Raw genomic sequence first — 19,845 nt, 5'->3', positions numbered from 1 at the left:
TGACAGGTGCCTCATGGGAGGTAAGGAGTAAGCAGGCAGGTGTAGGAGGAGGACGGTCAAAAGCAAGGGATGCACGTCATCTATTGTATCCATGCCTGCATACGTGCAGGCGATCAACAAACATTTGCTAAGTGTTAGGCGCTATTCCAGGCTGAGAAGTCAGAGGTGAACCGGCCACTGCCTTCGTGGCGTTTATATGTTCGAGCCTCCCTCACGTGGCTGCTGAGCCCTCAACATGTGGCTCATCTGCACGAGAAGGGCTGTAAATGCACCAGAACTCAAAGCTGAGACCAAAAATGTAAAGGAGCTCATGAATACTTTGTTTCTATTGGTTATGTGTTGAAATGATAATATTGTGGGTATCTTGGGCTAAATAAAATATATTATTGAAATTGATTTCACCTGCTTCTTTCTGCCTTTTGATGTGTGGCGACTATAAAATGTAAAATGTATGTGACTCGTATTGTATTTCTACCAAACGGCACTATTCCAGCGAGAGACAGGGACAGTAAGTAAATAAGCAAATAGACGGCTACTGCCGGATCAGGAAACGATAAATCGAGTGGAGGAGAGTAAAGCAAGCTTGGCGGAGGGCGGGGCTGATGGGAGATGCTCTTCTCGGTGGGTGGTCTCTCTGAGGAGACTGTGGCTGGGCAGAGACTTGGGTGGGGGGTGGACAGGGCAGGGGCTGGGGCGGGGTGAGCGTGGGGAGAGGGCCGGGGAGGGAGGCTGGCGAGGCAGGTGCACCAGACCCTGGAGCAGCCTGTGGTGCACACAGATCCACGGCCTTGGTGACTGACAGAGGACCCAGGGGATGAGTGAGCACAGGGACAGAGTCCCCATGAGGTGCTGAGCCAGCGAGACTAGGGGGGTGTTAGGGGCTGATGGTTAGGGATGGAGAGAGGACCCGTGATGAGTTCAGAATTCATGTCCGCTGCCACACATTTGAATAGATACGTGCAGTTCACGTTTGGAGATAAAGGTCTGGAGCTTGGAAGAGACTCTGAGGCTGAAAGTACACGGCATTAGAGGTCACCTTGCAGGACGCCCTTGAATCCATGAGCACAGACATGGTGCAGACTGGTCGCCAGGGCATGATAACTGGTCAGATCCGGTGTGAGTCCTGGGTCTGCCGCTTCCCACCATCCTGTGCCTCTTCGCCTGCGTATCGACTATAGACGCCACCGACCCTTCTGAGGCTCCTCCCATTTCCTCTCCCTGAATGTGGGCTGACCCTCGGACGGCCCGGCCAGTGCACGCAGAGGAGGTGATGCTCCGCTTGTCCAGGCCCAGCCCTGAGAGGAGTGTGGCAGTACCTGCCTCATCTCTTGGAGCCCCAAGCCCTTTGCAGAGACTCACCTGTCCTGAGGCCGCCATGTTGTGAGGAAGCCCCCCTGCCCCCTCGTGAAGGGGCGGGATGGGGAGACAGAGAGAAATGCCCGAACAGCCCGCAGCCATTCAAGACGCTCCCGCTGAGGCCCTAGACATCATGGGACGGAGATGAGCTCTCCTTGCTCTGCCTCCTTCAAATTTATGAGCCACAGAACGATGAGATATAAGAATAATAAGTTGGTTTAAACTACTAAGTTTTGCAGTAGTTTATTCAGCAATAGATACGCAGAACAGTATATAAAATGGGATAATACTTCTTTTTTATTTGATTTTAGGGAGGATGATAGGAAATTTGAAGCACGGTTTTTGGCTCCGGATAGGTACTACATAAACATTCTTTTTCTTTCCCTCGTACAGCTTATATTTTAAAGTCAAAAATCTATCTTGTCTTAGTTTAGCCTTGCAGAATAGCACAGAAGAAACTGAAGTCCTATTTCATGTCATATATATTCTTTTAAATGTGTGGAAATGGCTATCATGAAATCATAGGCGATATTCCCTATACTGGATTGCATATCTCCCCTTGTTTACACTGGTGTCAAGTCACATTTTCCTGGTCACTTCCTAGAATCTGTTGTATCTTAAAATTCCCATTTGGATGTGTTGCTTAGAAGGACCACCGCAGATGTGGTGAGTGCAGCCCTGGGCACGATGAGAACATCCCCCCCTTCAACTGGACACATCACAACCCTGACCCTGCTGGCGGATTGGAGAAACACCTCATGCCTTTAGGATTTTGATTCTGTTAGGCAATGTATTTGCCATCATTCCTAGTTTCAAGACGACACAGATTTGATCAATTATACCATCTCTCTTCTTTTCCAGCTCATTTATAGAAATGTTGGATAAGACTGGGATGGGTAGAACCAATAGAGTTCTCACGATGTACTGACACTTGCTCATTCATCGGCCCCGCTAGGCGTGTTTTGTCAAGCAGTTATGTGTGAATCACCCAGCACTCAGTCCTCCAGCCCACATTCCCCCATCTGTTTAGGGGAATATTCAATCTAGCTCCTTAGCATATATTATCTACTTTTGTCCTATTACAATACCTGGTGTCGTTGGCCTACCTGTGTTAGGTGCCACCACAGGCAGGGGCCACGTCCTACTTTTCTTCTGTTGACACCTGTGTTGAATGTGCCAGATGTACCCAGGGAGCCCTTGGATGCCTGAAACTTTCAGTCACACCGCTCAATCGATATGCCTGTTTTCTTTTTTTCTTCTTTTTTTCAATAGGTTGTACATGTCTTTATTTTTATTTTTTGTCTTTTTTTATTGAAGCGTACTTGATTCACAATGCTGTGTTAGTTTCAGGTGTACAGCAAAGCAGCAAAATGATTCAGTTATATATATATATATATATATATATAAAACTGAATTATATATATAATTTTTTTTTCTTTTGTGGTACGCGGGCCTCTCACTGTTGTGGCCTCTCCCGCCGTGGAGCACAGGCTCCAGATGCGCAGGCTCAGCGGCCATGGCCCACGGGCCCAGCCGCTCCGCGGTACGCGGGACCCTCTCGGACCGGGGCACGAACCCGCGTCCCCTGCATTGGCAGGCGGACTCCCAACCACTGCACCACCAGGGAAGCCCTATATATATAATTTTATATATTTTATATATATGTACAATCTGTTCTTTTTCATAGTCTTTTCCATTATAGGTTATTACAAAATATTGAGTATAGTACAGTAGGCCCTTGTTGGTTATCTATTTTATTTTATTTATTTAATTTTGTTGTTTAGTTTTTATTTCATAATCATAAACTTAACTTTGCAATTCAGCTAAACTTGGAGGGAGATAAAGGCAATGTGGAGCCCAAAGAACTGCAGTGAGAGCACAAAGATGATAGGATATTCCAAGCAGATGGAGGCGAAGGGGCGCCCTCCTGAGAGCTACAGAAGGAATGGTCTGGTGGTTAAGATACAACACAGTCAAATTTATTAGATTTGTCCACAGTCAGCAATGGTGATCTCCTTGCCATTGGTCTTGCCATTCTTGGACCCAAAGCGCTCCATGGCTTCCACGATATTCACGCCCTCTTTCACCTTGCCCCAAACCACACGCTTGCCACCCAACCACTCAGTCTTGTCAGCGCAGATGAAAAACTGGGAACTGTTTGTGTTGGGGCCAGCATTTGCCGTGGACAAGATGCCAGGACCCGCATGCTTCAGGAGGAAATTCTCATCATCAAATTTCTCCCCATAGATGGACTTGCCACCAGTGCCATGATGGAGTGTGAAGTCACCACCCTGGCACAGAAATCCCGGAATTATTCTGTGAAAGCAGGACCCTTTATAACCAAAGCCTTTCTCCCCAGTGCTCAGAGCACGAAAGTTTTCTGCTGTCTTTGGAACTTTTCCTGCAAACAGCTCGAAGGAGATGCGACCCAAGGACTCGCCGTCGATGGCAATGTCGAAGAACACGGTGGGGTTGACCACGGCTGAGCAGCGCGGGAGGCTCCGGGGTAGCGGCGTCTGCAAGGCTGGCCATCTGTTTTATGTCTAGTGATGTGTGTATGTCAATCCCAAACCCCTAATTTATCCCGCCCCCATCTTTCCCCTTTGGTAACCATAAGTCTGTTTTCTATGTCTGTGAGTCTATTTCTGTTTTGTAAATGCATTCACTTGTATCATTGTTTAGATTCCACCTGTAAGCGATATCATATGATATTTGTCTTTCTCCGTCTGACTTATCTCACTTAGTATGATCATGTCTAGGTCCATCCATGTTGCTGCAAATGGCATTATTTCATTCCTTTTTATGGCTGAGTAGTATTCCATTATATATATACACAGATATGCCTATTTTCCTATTTATGCCTGTTCTGCCCCCATAGCATATTTTTGCTCATAATTATTTAATATGTAGGGTGTGTGGGGAAAACCCTCAGTTTGATTTAAATTCTTTTCTTTTTTTACATCTTTATTGGAGCATAATTGCTTTACAGTTGTGTGTTAGTTTCTGCTTTAAAACAAAGTGAATCAGTTATACATATACATATGTTTCCATATCTCTTCCCTCTTGCATCTCCCTCCCTCCCACCCTCCCTATCCCACCCCTCTAGTGGGTCACAAAGCACCCAGCTGATCTCCCTGTGCTATGCGGCTGCTTCCCACTAGCTATCTATTTTACATTTGGTAGCGTATATATGTCCATGCCTCCCTGTCGCTTCGTCCCAGCTTACCCTTCCCCCTCCCTGTGTCCTCAAGTCCATTCTCTAGTAGGTCTGTGTCTTTATTCCTGTCTTACCCCTAGGCTCTTCATGACATTTTTTTCCCCTTAAATTCCATATATATGTGTTAGCATATGGTATTTGTCTTTCTCTGTCTGACTTACTTCACTCTGTATGACAGACTCTAGGTCCATCTACCTCACTACAAATAACTCAATTTCATTTCTTTTTATGGCTGAGTAATATTCCATTGTATATATGTGCCACATCTTCTTTATCCATTCATCCAATGATGGACACTTAGGTTGCTTCCATCTCCTGGCTATTGTAAATAGAGCTGCAATGAACATTTTGGTACATGACTCTTTTTGAATTATGGTTTTCTCAGGGTATATGCCCAGTAGTGGGATTGCTGGGTCATATGGTAGTTCTATTTGTAGTTTTTTAAGGAACCTCCATACTGTTCTCCATAGTGGCTGTACCAATTCACATTCCCACCAGCAGTGCAAGAGGGTTCCCTTTTCTCCACACCCTCTCCAGCATTTATTGTTTCTAGATTTTTTGTGATGGGCATTCTGACTGGTGTGAGATGATATTTCCTTGTAGTTTTGATTTGCATTTCTCTAATGATTAGTGATGTTGAGCATCCTTTCATGTGTTTGTTGACCATCTGTATATCTTCTTTGGAGAAATGTCTGTTCAGGTCTTCTGCCCATGTTTGGATTGGGTTGTTTGTTTTTTTGTTATTGAGCTGCATGAGCTGCTTGTAAATTTTGGAGATTAATCCTTTGTCAGTTGCTTCATTTGCAAATATTTTCTCCCATGCTGAGGGTTGTCTTTTGGTCTTTGATTTAAATTCTTGTTTAAAGGAATCCACATTTAACCCAGGTTGAATCCTTAACGGGTGTATTGCAGAGAAGAGTACGGCAGGAAGAACAGGTTTGCGTTAAGCTTCTACAGGAGGAAGCTCCCTGTAAAGGTGGGAGAGAAGATGCAGCTCCCCAGAGGAAACCTGCCCACTGAGAACAGGTGGAGCTGACTGGGGAACAGCTGGCCAGTGGCCTGGGAGCTCACAGGTGTTCCCTGAGTGCAAGACTTTTGTTTACGTGCTGTTTAGCCGTGAGCGCAGAGACAGTCAAAGCAGATTTCGGAAGGCCAAATTAAGAAGAGATCATTTTCGTGGTTATAAATCTGTATTTGTTAATAGTGCTTTATTTTTATTGGTTGATTTATTTATGACCAATAAGTGAATTTTAAAATGTCTGTTTTGCTCTGATGAAATTGACATTTACTGAGCCAGTATTAAATAGTGGCTGAAACTCTGGAGCAAATTTAACTAGATCGAAATCCCTGCTCCTCCATTCATTACCTTGAGTGGATTATTTTATGTCTTGATGCCTCAATTTCATCATCTGTAAAGTGAGGGTACTTGTTTCACGGGGCTTGTTGGAAGGATTATATTAGGTAACACATGTAAAATGACCGGAATAATGCCTGGCACGTCAGCGTCGTGGTTAAGTGACAAATATTGTTTATTTTAAACACTCAGATGATTTTTCTTGGGGCTCTAAGTAGTCAAATCCTGAAGTTCTTCATTCATAAATTGAAATCGCTGCTATGCATCTCCAAGAAATGCACACAGAGACGAATAAATTGGTTAAGGAACAATTAGGGAGAAAAGAAATTTGGAATCCTTTAGACACGCCCCAACCTCCACAAAGTAAAAGCAAAGTCACTGAAAGTCATAGAAAGAGTAAGTAGATTTAAGGCCCTGCGTTACTGATGCCAGTAATCTTTTCAAACTGAAAAATATCGCCTGCCATTCAGGTTAAATAAATGGAAGGTTTCTGTGGCCTCGCCCCCTCCCCACCAACTTCTGAAATTTAGATTCAGAGTCTTAGATGGGGCTTCAGGAGCAAAATTTTTGATGAACATGGTGGATCATTTCTAAGCTTCCTCTCCCTCGCCCTCCTTCTTTCCTCTGCTTCTATTCATTCTCTCACTCATTCATCTGTGGCTCCTGACACCTGTATTCCTTTCCTAAATTTATGGAATATAGAAGTCACAAAGTTCAGCCGTTTGTTCACCCTGAACCCTGGCACCAAAGGGGTAGATGTGTGACCTGAACCTGGCCACTGGATGCGCTCAGTGGAGCCTGGAATAGGGCGTAAGAGGGGCCAGGATGCAGGGGTCATTTAGGGTTTATAGCTATGGTGGCAGCCCTAGAGGAAGCAGAGGTGCCCTAACGGGCTGATTCCTGCGACATGACCTTCACAAACTTCCATCAGTCACGTCTACTTTTCAAACCTGGCCGACTAGGCTTCCCCCCATCTCCACAAGTACAGCTGACCCTTGAACAACGCGGGTTTGAAGTGCACGGGTCCACTTAGAGCAGATTTTTTTCCATAGTAAATACCATGGTACAACATGGTCTGAGGCTGGTGGAATCCGAGGATGCGGACCCAGAGATGTGGAGGAATCACGTATACAGAGGGCCGACCATAAATTACAGGTGGGTTTTGGACCGCTTGGAGGGTCGTTGCTCCAATCCCTGAGTTGTTCAAGGCTCAACTGTACTTCACAGGCTTCTGAGAGATCGTTTTTTCTTGTGTTGACCAGTGTCGGTTCTTGTTTGCAACCAAGAATCCTGAGTAGTTGGTCTGTGGCCCGCAGGTAAAGTGAGTACTGCCTGATATATTCTGAACATTATCGATCCCAATTATTGTGCAAATAATTCCTCAGTTTGACCATTACTTAAGACCAGTGATATCACTGCAGTAATGCTATGGGGTCTTTCTAGACCTTCAATATTGTTAAGTAGGGAGATAACATGCCTCCTATATAATCTCCTCAAGCCAGTTCTTAATCTTTACATTTTGAAAACATACAGTCCATGACACCCAGTTGTATTTTTGGTCATTCTAAGTAGATGTTATTCACTAATGCACCATCAGTAGAATGAATGGATAAATTTCGATAAGTACCACGTTAGGTTAAAGAGCATTTTCCTGGAAAAAGAAAGAAAACTACAGAGCTGAGAAATATGACATAGGAAAGGGTACATAATAATAGTAAAATAAACACCCAGCCTAAGAGAGAGAACACCAACAGGGCCTTTGAAGGCATCTTTAAGCTCATTCCCAATAAAGGTCTTCTCCCTCCTCCCCAAAATACACTATATTGAAGTTTAATTAATTTATACTTTTCATTATAGTTTTATCACATACATATGTATACACAAGTAACAAATTGTTTGTTTTGCCTATTTTTTTGCACACTGTACGTATTCTTTAGTCCCTCAGTCTCTCATTCCATGTCTTACTTCTGAGGTGAACCCATTCTAATGTGTACAGCTGTGGTTCACTCATTTTCATGGCTAATATTTCACGGAATAAATATGCTGTCATATATTTATTTTACTGTTGATGAGTATTTGATGTTGATGGACATCTGTTACTGATGGACATTGCTTTTCAATTTTGCTATTACAGTGCTTCTATGAAGATTTCTGTATATATATTTTGGCATATGTGACAAATTGCTTCTCTGTGGTATGTTCTTAAGAATGGAAGTGGTGCATCATAGAGCGTGCATGAGTTTGACCTCAGTAGATAATGTTATGTTTCTGAAATGGTTATAACAATTTACAATTCCATCACCAACTTCTGAGAGAGTTTTAAAATGTTCACCTTAAGGTCCTTTAATCTTTGCCATATTTATTCCTACATACTTTCTATTTTTGATGCTGTTAGAAGTTGACAATTTTTATTTTGTAGTTTTTACTGTTCTTTGCTGGTATATAGATGTGCAGCCTTTTTTTTTGTTTTGCGGTACGCGGGCCTCTCACTGTTGCGGCCTCTCCCGTTGCAGAGCACAGGCTCCGGACGCGCAGGCTCAGCGGCCATGGCTCATGGGCCCAGCCGCTCCACGGCATGTGAGATCCTCCCGGACCGGGGCACGAACCTGTGTCCCCCACATCGGCAGTAGGACCCTCCACCACTGCGCCACCAGGGAAGGCCTAGATGTGCAGCCTTTTGCATATTGATTTTATATCCAGAAATTTTACTAAACTCAGATTCATTTGGGTTTTCTGAGGCAGACAATCATATCTGGAATTTTTGCCAAATTTGCTTTTTGCTCTGCAGTCCTTCACCTTTTTATTTCTTTTCTTTTTTGATTGTACAATGTAGAACCTTCAGTAAACTTTTTACTGGAAATGTCAATGGCAAGCCTCCTTGTCTTATTCAATTTTAAAGGAAGTGCTTTTAATATTTCACCATTTAGTATAATGTATGCTATATATTTTTATAGACTAAAAAATCACTTTAAGGAAATTTTCTATTTTTAGAGCAAAAAATAAAATGCTAAGGGTATTTTAAAAAATCATGAACAACCGTTACTCATTAATTTTTAACTTACATCTGCTTTAAAATGTTCAAAAGATTTCTGGATTCTTCCCCTCTTCTTTTGTCCTTGAAGCCTGGAATATTGTTTTCATAATTAGCTAAGTAATGTTCATACTCATGCATGCATGCATTCATTCATTCATTCATTCACCCATCAAAACTTCATTGAATGCCTACAAACCGTGAGGTACCTAGGGCGCATAAAAATCTACTAAGATAAGAAAGTCATCAGAAATTAATAGAGATTTCGCATCAGCACTTCATGATTCCTTCAGGTTTTGGCATTGCTCTTCAGAGCCAAGGAGTCAGCCAAAGAAATAATATTCTAAGTGACCCTGAGATCATAAAAGATAAAAGGAATTACTGGACTTCCCTGGTGGTGCAGCGGTTAAGAATCCACCTGCCAATGCAGGGGACACGGGTTCAAGCCCTGGTCCGGGAAGATCCCACATGCCGCGGATCAACTAAGTCCGTGCGCCACATCTACTGAACCTGTGCTCTAGAGCCCACGAGCCACAACTACTGAGCCCGCGCACCACAACTACTGAGCCCGCATGCCTAGAACCCGTGCTCTGTTACAAGAGAAGCCACTGCAATGAGAAACCCGTGCACCACAACGAAGAGCAGCCCTCGCTCACCACAACTAGAGAAAGCCTGCGTGCAGCAACGAAGATGCAAGGCAGCCACATATAAATAAATAAATTTTTTAAGAAAGGGATTACTGCACTGTGGAGAGGTCTGTAGCAAACACCAAGGAATTATGAAACCAGGGAGCCAAGACCTTATTCCTAGAGGCACAGCACTTAGATCTAGAAGACACCCAAGGCCATCTGGTTCAGTTAAATGGTGCTCTTTGGGACGGCTATCCAGTCATTGCCTGTATAATTCCAGCCAAAGATGGAACGTTCCATAGATCGTCACTGTGTCTGCTGTAATTGTTAGGATGAGTGCTTGTATAATTCCAGCCAAAGATGGAACGTTCCATAGATCGTCACTGTGTCTGCTGTAATTGTTAGGATGATTCTTCTTAAACTGAGGTGAACTTTCCTTCCTGCTACTCTTTTTCTAATTATCTCACTATGTCCTGTGCATCCACCAAAAAACATCTGCCTCTCTCTGTGCCAGTCCTTGGCCTAGCAGGATCGAGGTGTGACGTCTCCTCGAGACTTCTCCAATCCAGACTAACCACTCCCAGTTTCTTCAACAGCTCCGCGTGAGGATTCTTTCCTAACTGCCCACCATGCTCCCTTTGGACACACTGCATTTGTCACCATCTCCCCCCAAACTTAGTGCCAGAGTCACATGAAATTCTCCAAGAGTGAGCTGGTCATGGCCAATGTCAGGGATGCTGACAACTTCCGTCTTCCTCACCTCCACCTGTTCCCCCACCTTTCCCACCTTCATTCTCTGAGTCAATCCTTGCCTTTCCCTTTCAAAACCTGGGCACCTTGGAGAGACACATAGGTGTCCTTAGGAGTAAAGGTGGCCCAGGAGAACATCCATCCGTTTCTCCAGAGGGATATTGGGCTGTGTGACTAGGGACCCCCTCTCCCCGTGCTCAGGACAGTTCTTTATGTGCTAAGACATTAAGAGGTTTCCCTCCACAGTCCCAGGCAAGAAGACACTGTGTGGTACACGAGTACTGTACAAAATAACTCTTTATAAGAAATGGAATAATGAATGTGTGTTTGTTGGGACGTTCGCCATTCCTTGTGAAACGTAAGCATCAAATAGGCATAGCGTCAAACTGTGGTGCTAGAGTAGCTGTGGGGTCTTGGTTGAACCACCTAAGCTTCTCCCATCCTCAGTTTCCTCTTCGTTCCCCTGGTTTTTTCATCGACTCTAAAGCAGGCGCGACAGTAACCATCACTTGCAAATCAGCCTCCCAGGGAGAGAGACCCCTGTTGGACCTTTGTAAACTGTGACCTGCTGCACTCGCGCGAGCATTCTTGTCACAGGGAGTGTGGTTTGGCAGATAGAAAGAGAATATCGTCAGAACAACAAAACCCCAACTCAAGTGTGTCCTGCCTCTTGCACTCTTAAATTGCTCCACGCACGTGATCCACGCAGATCTTCTTAGATGCAGAATGCTCTAGAGGCCATTAAGACTTTCAGAACAACCTGTTGAATGCTGTCGTATGTATCCTGGTTCTTCGTCAGGTGCGCTCACCTTACAGCCTCCCGGGAGCATGTATTTAGTCTCCTATTTGGAAATGGGCTTCATTTTCATGAGTTCCTCCATTAGGTCACTCATCCCCCAGCTCGTGGCCTGTCGTCTTATTCGATGTGGACACTCTGACCAGCCAGGCAGCAGAAGGCCCCCAGAAACCCATGCTCTGCACTGAGGTCCCAGTTCCCGCTGTGATCTCTGGTCCCCGCTGCCTCCTACTATGGGGATCTCTTCCTCAACCCTTTTCAGCTTCCAACAGCTCAAGAAGAATAAAAGGTACATAGACAGCCAAGGAAGATAGTAATTTACTAACCTGGACGGATCCAGAAAGGGCTATAAAAGGAACATCCTAGCCTTATGAGGGTCATAAATAATGAAGAGAATTTTCCCATGTTTTATGCAAGTATAATTTTGGGTGGTAAACAGTAAGATGATACACGATACCTATGTATGTTTCCTATCTGAAAATGTGTGCAATTAGCATGTGGAAGATTGTAATTACAGCCTGGTTGGGATTTTGTAGGTGCTAAAATTGATTCCTTGGTTGAATTATTTTGCAATAGACGTAAACCACTAGTTGTACACCTAAACGAAATTGAGTGTGAACAGATCGAATCACTTTTATTTTACCTTGGATAAGAATTTATCGATGCAAATACAACTCCTTAATTAAATGTGGCATAGCCGGGCCTGTAGAGGCCCGCATAAAGGCATTCTGCCACCCAGCTTTAGTGAGGATTTTCATTCTAGAATGATGCCTTGCTATGCTTAGAGAGAATTGTGTATCTATTACGGACTGTCGGGGTAGTGAGCTGTTTGAGTTCAGTACCTCTCTGAATCCCAGATGGACTTTGGATACATCTTTTTGGGAGAAGTGCTACTGATTTATAGATTATAATTAAATACATCCAAAAGTGAAACTTGCATCACTATTTCTGAAAATAGCCTCTTAATTCATAAGCTTCCAAAGTCTCTCAAGAAGAGGAGAAAGGGGTGAATTGTGGAGACACACTTTTATCCTGATCGATACATGTTAGAGACTTGAGCAGAGAGAAATCATTAATATAAGTGCATTCGTTTCCTAGGGCCGCCATAACAAAGTACCACACGCCAGCTGGCTTAAAAGACAGAAACTTGGGCTTCCCTGGTGGCGCAGTGGTTGAGAGTCCGCCTGCCGATGCAGGGGACACGGGTTCGTGCCCCGGTCCGGGAGGATCCCACATGCCGCGGAGCGGCTGGGCCCGTGAGCCATGGCCGCTGAGCCTGCGCGTCCGGAGCCTGTGCTCCGCAGAAGGAGAGGTCACGGCAGTGAGAGGCCTGCGTACCGCAAAGAAAAAAAAAAAAAAAAAAAAGACAGAAACGTATTGGCTCACACTTCTGGAGGCCAGAAGTCCAAAATCAAGGTGCCAGCAGGCTGTGCTCCTTCTGAAAGCTGGAGGGGACCCTTCCTTGCTTCCTCCAGCTTCCGGTGGCCGTCAGCGTTCTCGGGTGCTCCTGGGCTTGCAGCTGTATAACTTCCATCTCTGCCCCCATCATCGCGTGGCTTCTCCCTGTGTGTGTCTCTGGCTTCACGTGGGACATGAAGACACCAGGAACCGTGGAGTCGGACGTAGTCTACTCCAGTATATAACCTCATCTTCCCTGACTACCTACAGCCCTGTGTCCACATAAAGTCACACTCTGAGGTACTAGGGGTTCAGACTCCAGCGTGTGTTTTTTGGAGGGGGGGACACACTTTAACCCTTAATAATAAGAAAAACTTATTGTTGCTCAGTTCTATATATCTTCTCAGGGAGGCAAACGGAGATTTCGTGAACAACTTACTGCAGATAAGAATTGCTTGATACTTATAGTCTTCCTTTAATTCTCATTAATCACAGCCCAATCCAGTATAAAAACTATTAACTACCTTGAGGGCTGTGAAAGGATATTGTAAAATGACGGCGATGTCTTACTGTTTCCACTGAGATCAGGACCTGAAGAATGAGGATTCTGCTGCAGTGAGAAAGCATTAAAGGAATATCCATTTGGGTCAAAATGGTCCAGCGTCGCCACACTGGAAATCTGCACCAGTCCCCTTCTCTGGGATGTTTTAGCAAAGTTGGAGGGTTCTTCCCTTCCAGAGATGGATGGAGTGGAGACATTTCTAGAAGAAGGGGTGGGTTGGCCCAGGTTTTCAAACTGTGTTTCACAAAACCTTGAAGTCACAGAAGGCACACGTGTGGTTCTTGAAAGTGTGGCCAGCAGCAGACGTGGTTCATACACGCAAACCCCTTCACTCTGTAGATGAAAAAGGACTTACTCTGTCCTGTGATTCTCCAGCCACTGAGTATGTTTGGGTTCATCAAGCTATTTATTCACAACAAAGGCTTTTTCCTCTCTAGTCTTTGGCTCGTAACTGGGCTCTCTCCCACTGGTGATGCCTTGATAATACTTGTGTGGTCCAAAGAGCCAGGTTCCCCTGTGTGGCTCTAGTGATTTTTTTCTTATAGTCCAGTGTGTGTGTGTGTGTGTGTTTGTGTGTGTGTGTGTACGTGCACACAATGTGAGCATATGTTCTCAAAGCACAGGAGAAAGATAAACATCTCCTATGTCTTTCTGTGTGTGTGTGTGTGTGTGTGTTCTCAAAGCACAGGAGAAAGATAAACATCTCCTATGCCTTTCTAAATTTTGATATTCTATGCTTACATTGTCAGCTCTAAAAACCTATATTTAATACTGGCTTATGGAATGAACTGGACCTGCTAAGTCTGAAGTTATAAAATAGCTCCCCACGCCCCCTTTCACATACCCACACCCAAATTAGTCTTCTGAATTATTCTCCTCTGATTTTGGATGGAATCTTGCTTTTCCGGCTCCTGTCAGATATTAATACATAGTTTCTTTTCGGCAGATGCATCTATCGCTTTAGTTTGGGAATCCCTGAAAGCAAAGCCTGAGACAGGGCTTGGGAGCAGTTTCTTTAAATGAGAGGTGAAGCAGGAGGTGGGCGTGAGGGCAGGGAGGGTGAGACGGGAAGAACCATGTGTGTCATTGAGATCGCTGCCGTAAGCAGTGGGGATTGATTCTGCTGGGACCTCTGAGACGTCTAGAGGATGCTTCTCGGTGTTGCCCATCTGAGGGATGAGAGGTGGAAGTATTTCTCCGCTCCCTGCTGGTGAGGACTGCCCCTGGTGTGGTAGCACCCTGCACTGCTGGGCTGTGTTGTGCGTGGACTGAAGGGCTCCAAGCTTTTCTGAGAAAGCCCTGGTGCAGAAAGCAGAATGAGCCTGAGTGTGCGTCTGCGTGGAACTATCCCCTGCAGTTGTGCTGAGATCAGAGGTGGGTAAAGGGAGGAGATGCAGGGGAACCACGGGCATCTTCTGCAGCCCGCCCTTTGCACAGCCGGATCCCCTCATCCCTACGTCAAGTCCACTCTGTTACTGAATCTTCAAGGTGATGGCAGGCTATGCTCTCTCAAAAGTGTACGTCCCAAGCTAAAGTTCCAACTTGTGCATCTGGTTCTGAGGCCATGATTAATATTCCCCCATCTCTTTTTCTCTTGCCATTCAGGGGTCTATTGTACAAGTGCTGGGGTGGCTGAGGACAGAGGATGGCTGATATCACTAGCCAGTCCCTCCTGTCGACCTGGCCAGTGAGTGACGGCTCTGTGCTGAATCTTCTCTAGTGACATAAAGCTCCGCACATTTTGTGGCCACTTGCCAGGATCCGTCTACGTGCTTGTTCCCAGACGTCTTTGTCTCTGATCTTCCAAACCTGTCCCTTCTCTCCCCCGACCAACCAGCCAAGCTATTCACTAACCCAGTAGTCTGTGTACATCCTTATCTTAGGACAGTTCTCGGGCCATACAGAGTGGACAGAAGCAGCACACTGCTCACAGCTCTGCCTGCCGGGAAGGTCTCCCCTCACCACTGTCCTTTAGGGTCACCCCTGATAGAGCCATGGTGTTGACAGCAGCCCGCTGTCAGCCAGCACTGACGACTGCAACCAACCCTTCCATGAGCCAGAAAAAAGCTGCTTTCCTTCCTTTGCCAATAGATCATAGCAGTCCCACCCCTGCCCCCGTAGTTATAGACGTAAAGCTGCGAGAGGCGTCAGGACGACGGAGGGCGGTGACATGGAGACCTGGGACACCTTGTGCCCCCTGCACTTGCTCAGACGTGACCCTAAACATACCATCTCCATCAGATGCCTGACCGACTCGGTGGATCTGACGATGTCCAACTCATGATGAGCAGTTCCGGTCATATAATCACTTGATGTTCCATTTTCAACTTGATCTCTATTATCTATTATCACTTCAAGAGCTGGTTTTGAAATGGTGAGTCTTTTCACAATACACGGTCCCTGAAATGGAGTGGCCGTGACCTTACTCTAGTAACCTAGGCATTCTGCACTGCAGATCTCCTGCCAGAGCTTGTCAACGCTCCCTCACAGCGTTTTCTCTCCTCTGGATGTCCCTAGCGCTGGTGGATTTGATCAATTATATGGCCTCAAGAGCAGGGTGGGTTGCACCGAAACCTAGAATTTCTGTAGAGCCTTCTTGTACTTTGGGCCTCATTCACGACTGGCACTCGAGAAATAGGTCAGAGAAATAATATCAAGTGCAATACAGGCTGCCCCCCCCCAAATCCAAAGCGTCCTCAAGCCACACACCGCTTTATAAGGTGGTAATCATTTAACTTAGAGGGCATGCTCCGGACCACCGACCTCTTAGAGCCTTCACCAATATGTCGGGACTTTGAAAGCCTAAAGGGCTGTCATGTTCTGCCCTCTGACACACATGTGTTTTACTCTAGCATCCAAAGCCCTTGCCACTTCCTATTTGCCATTCCGGTTAGCAGAATGCCAGTAATATAGTAGAGCAGCATGGTATTCCGGGGATTGTCAAGATGACAGAGAGCAGGAGAGAGCATACCCCTGGGCTACGGCACTGAACACGCACTTCTATTCTTTTGACGTAGCACAGAGCCGCTTTGGGTTATCTCTCCTGAGAAGGTTTGAAAAGAATGCATTTTCCAGGTGGATAGCCACAACCCGAGTACCAAAGTCTGTGTTGGGCTGTTCCGGTTAAGATACCACATCTCATTCAGCAGCTACGGTTGGGACCACTACTTGGATAAGTTTTCGCTAATCTACCCTCATTCATGAAAATCCACCTGATTTTTGCAGAAGCCATAACAGATGCATTGAATGGGGGTAGGATGGTGACCTCCAAGCCCGTGCTCGTTAGATTCCTGAGAATAGCACCGTTCTCAGCCGTTCCGTCTGGATTTGCTCTCTTATCGGGGGTGGGGCACTTTCTGGAGTTTCCACTTGTTCCTTCCTGTCTTCTTGGTTGGGTTTCTGTCAGCCGCGAAGTCTATACATTGTCATTGCACATCGCAGGACAGAGGAAAGGACCACAGGGTGGATCCTCAGTCCCTCAGAACCACAGAGAGATGAGCCTGGTGTTCTCTGCTGCTTTTCTCTTGAGGTATTTGCCAATTTATTCGCAGCAGAAAAGCCCAGAAGAGCAGCAGAAAGCAGCAGGTCTGTGGCTGGGAAGCCACAACGAGATTTCAACAGTCTCACAATACTGGGAAGACAGGACTTTGGGTTCAGGGTCTGCCAATGAGAAGGGATCCTTGAAGTACCCCCAGGCTGGCAGGTGGAACCCCAGTGGTAAGGGCGAGTGAGGAGTGGACCGGCCTCTGAGGCTGAAACTGTGTTCCTGACCAGCTCAACCACAGATGAGATTAAGGTGCTCTGCTCCCATTCTATTTGTGAGAAGCACAAATAAATCCTTTCAGGAAAAAGAGACATCATTCAGAACCTTTACAATGTTTCATGCACAATACTGGCATCTGACCCAAAGAGCAAACATAGGCAATAGAAAAAGACCTGCTGCTAACAGGTACGTGAGTGTATCAGATCCGGATTCTAAATAACTGTGATAAATAATAGAGGAAATAGAGTAAAGTGTGGACAAAATGGCTGGAAATCTGATGAAATGAACCAGCTACTGCTATACACTAAAACGTCACTGAAAAAAAAAAAAAAGCCTGACACCAAAAGAGTCGTATAATTCCTCTATAGTCATATAAACTAAAAAAACCAAACAAACCCTAATCTGTGGTGTTCAAGGCTAGTTACCTTTGGCAGCAAAGGGGGTGGTGATTAGAAGACGCAGGTGAGGTTCCGAGATTCTCATTGGGGTGGTGCGTTCGCTTTGTGAATATTTGCCAAGCTGTACCCTGAGAATGTATGCACTTCTCCATAAAAGTTAAACAAAGAGAGAGACAGAGAAGCAGCCGCAGAGGCTGCACGATTGAAGGCAGAAATAATTGGTATGTTGGAAAATAGAGTTTGGATGTCTTATCCCACTTCAATTGCTCCCGGTCTATTCCGAGCCACCATCAGCTCTTGTCTGAGTTGATGCATAGCCTCCGACCTGACCTTCTTGTTCCCACCTCTGTCCCCTGCAGTCTACTTTCAACACAGCCACAGAGGATCCTTTTGAGGCAAAAGTTTATGGTGTCACAGCTCTTCTAAAACCCTCCAGTGGCTTCCCACCTGTCCCCGGATAAAAGCAGAGTCCTTCCCTGCAACATCTAGCCCTGCTCCCTCCGGTCCCATCTCTCACTGCTGTCCCCTGGACCACCCCGGTGCTGCCACACTGGCCTCCTCCCTCCTTGGATGTGCAGGCACACTTCAGGCCTTTGTCCTGGCCCTTCCCCCTGCCTGGCTCACTCTTGCGCATCTAGGCGTGGTCCCTACACGTCTCTGTACACTCTTCCTGGCACTCCTGCCCCCTTACCCTGCTCAGCTTTCTTTCCCTCTCCATAGTTACTGCTTTCTAACATGCTGTAGAATATACTTTTTTCTCATATTCATAACTTATTATCTCTCTCCCCTGCAAGGCAATAAACTTCATGAGGACAGGATTTTTTTTTTTTGTTCACTGATGTGTCCTACACATAGAACAGTGCCCGACACAACACAGATGCACAATAAATATTTTAAAATATATTTTGATGATGCAGACGCAATCAGAGAAGCAATCCAAGGATAAACAGGTAACTGCAAAAGAGAACCTGGGCCAGATATTAGATTTTTGTCTCCAAGCTTCTCATGTTTACAAGCTGTAATTAAAATGTGCATGTTTATATCAATAAATCTATGCATTCTCAATGGTCTGTTTCCACAGTAAACAATCCTGCTCAGTTTAGCATAATTACAAGAGGTTTGGCTCTAGATAGAGCTGAATTTGCATCTTCTGTCCACCGTTCACCGCTCACAGGACCCCGAGGAAGCTGCTGAACCTATCGTGTCTCAGTTTCCTTGTCTGTCAAATGGGAATAATAATGCCTGTCGTGTAGGATTAAATGACATGACATGTGTAAACCCACAGACGCCTCACGCATTCAGAAATGATTTCTCGAGTACCTGTTGTGTTCCAGGTGCTCTCCTCGATGCCGGGGGACGCTTTAATTATTCTTCACTACGTATTTACTGAGGGCCACTCACTGAAGTAGTATAAAACGGTGCAAAGCCCCTGCCCCAGAGCTCTCACTGCAGGGGGCAGAGAGTCATTGAGCATGACACAGTGACACACGTTTGGTAGGTTAGATGGTGACAGGTGCTTTGGAAAAAGTCCAGAGGAGGGAAGGGGACTAGAGAAATGCGTGGGGGTGGGAGGGGCGGATGTCGCCACCTTGCCACCACGGAATCTTGACCTTGGTGACGAGTCACGGCACCTGCCCTCCAGGAGCACATCCTCCAGGACACGTGGGCACAGCGTGGTCCTCCGAGGGTCACGTCTGCCGTGGTGGCGGATGATGCGTTGCTACGGAGGGAGAAGCAGCATCTGAACTCGATGCCCTGCGAGCTCGCGTCACGCTGGCCGGGTCACTCAGTTTACAGTCGGCTGCGCCCGCGCAGGCTCGGGGGAGGGGCCAGGTTCTCGCGTCCTGGACCGGCAGATCTCTTCCAGTGACGGCGGTGACAGAGGTCGGACGTTTACAGGATGGGAGAGAATTATCCTCGTGCCGATTTCTACATCTGCACAGTTTGAGAACTGGGGCAGGCCCAGGTCCGGAGAGGAGAAAACGCTCATTTTGTGACTCATAGAAGGTTTTCTAGAAAAGGAAAGAAATCCATTCTCTCCCCTAATGGATGTGATCGGAAGTTTCTACTAAATATGGCATCAAAGAAACTTAAACCAATTCTCTGTGCTGAGTTTGGAGCAGTCTATGGCTCCCATAAGAGAATAAGTGACGATGGAGAGAGAAATATTTACCAAAGCCAAAAGTGGGAGCCATTTACTTAGTCATTAACTGTGAGGCTCGTTAAAATTATGCCGAAGAAACCCATTTCTTAAACACATAAACATCCTCGAGCATATCATTTAAAGGTTTCCATTTTCAATGTTCATTTAAAAGAAGGAAAGGATTAGTTAAATAATCCTGACTCTGTTAAGGTTTTGGTTTAGGGAGACAGGACCATTTCCATAGACAAGGAGACCCTGGGTGAGCAGCTCCCAGGCAGCGGAAGTCATAGGGCTTCATATGAGGAGGGGACTTGAATGTTCCTAAGGGGACTTCTCCGGAGAAGCTGTCCTCATTTACTGAAGAGCTGTAAAGAGAACAAACCCTTGATTTAATCTGGAACTTTCTCCTCTCCTCTGCGCCAACCTTCATCCTTCCCTTCTCTTTCTT

General features: G+C 45.8%; 1 protein-coding gene and 1 pseudogene across 3 annotated transcripts in view; one reads left to right on the top strand and one right to left on the bottom strand.

Moving 5' to 3' along the window:
* FARS2 (phenylalanyl-tRNA synthetase 2, mitochondrial) overlaps window positions 1-19,845 on the top strand; it is a 509,124-nt gene that overhangs the window by 433,469 nt on the left and 55,810 nt on the right. The window lies entirely within an intron of this gene.
* On the bottom strand, window positions 3,339-19,827 carry LOC115866008 (peptidyl-prolyl cis-trans isomerase A pseudogene; annotated as a pseudogene).

The sequence above is a fragment of the Globicephala melas genome, chromosome 11 (assembly GCF_963455315.2).
Source record: "Globicephala melas chromosome 11, mGloMel1.2, whole genome shotgun sequence".
Taxonomy (NCBI): domain Eukaryota; kingdom Metazoa; phylum Chordata; class Mammalia; order Artiodactyla; family Delphinidae; genus Globicephala; species Globicephala melas.
This window is presented reverse-complemented; position numbering and strand designations above follow the sequence as displayed.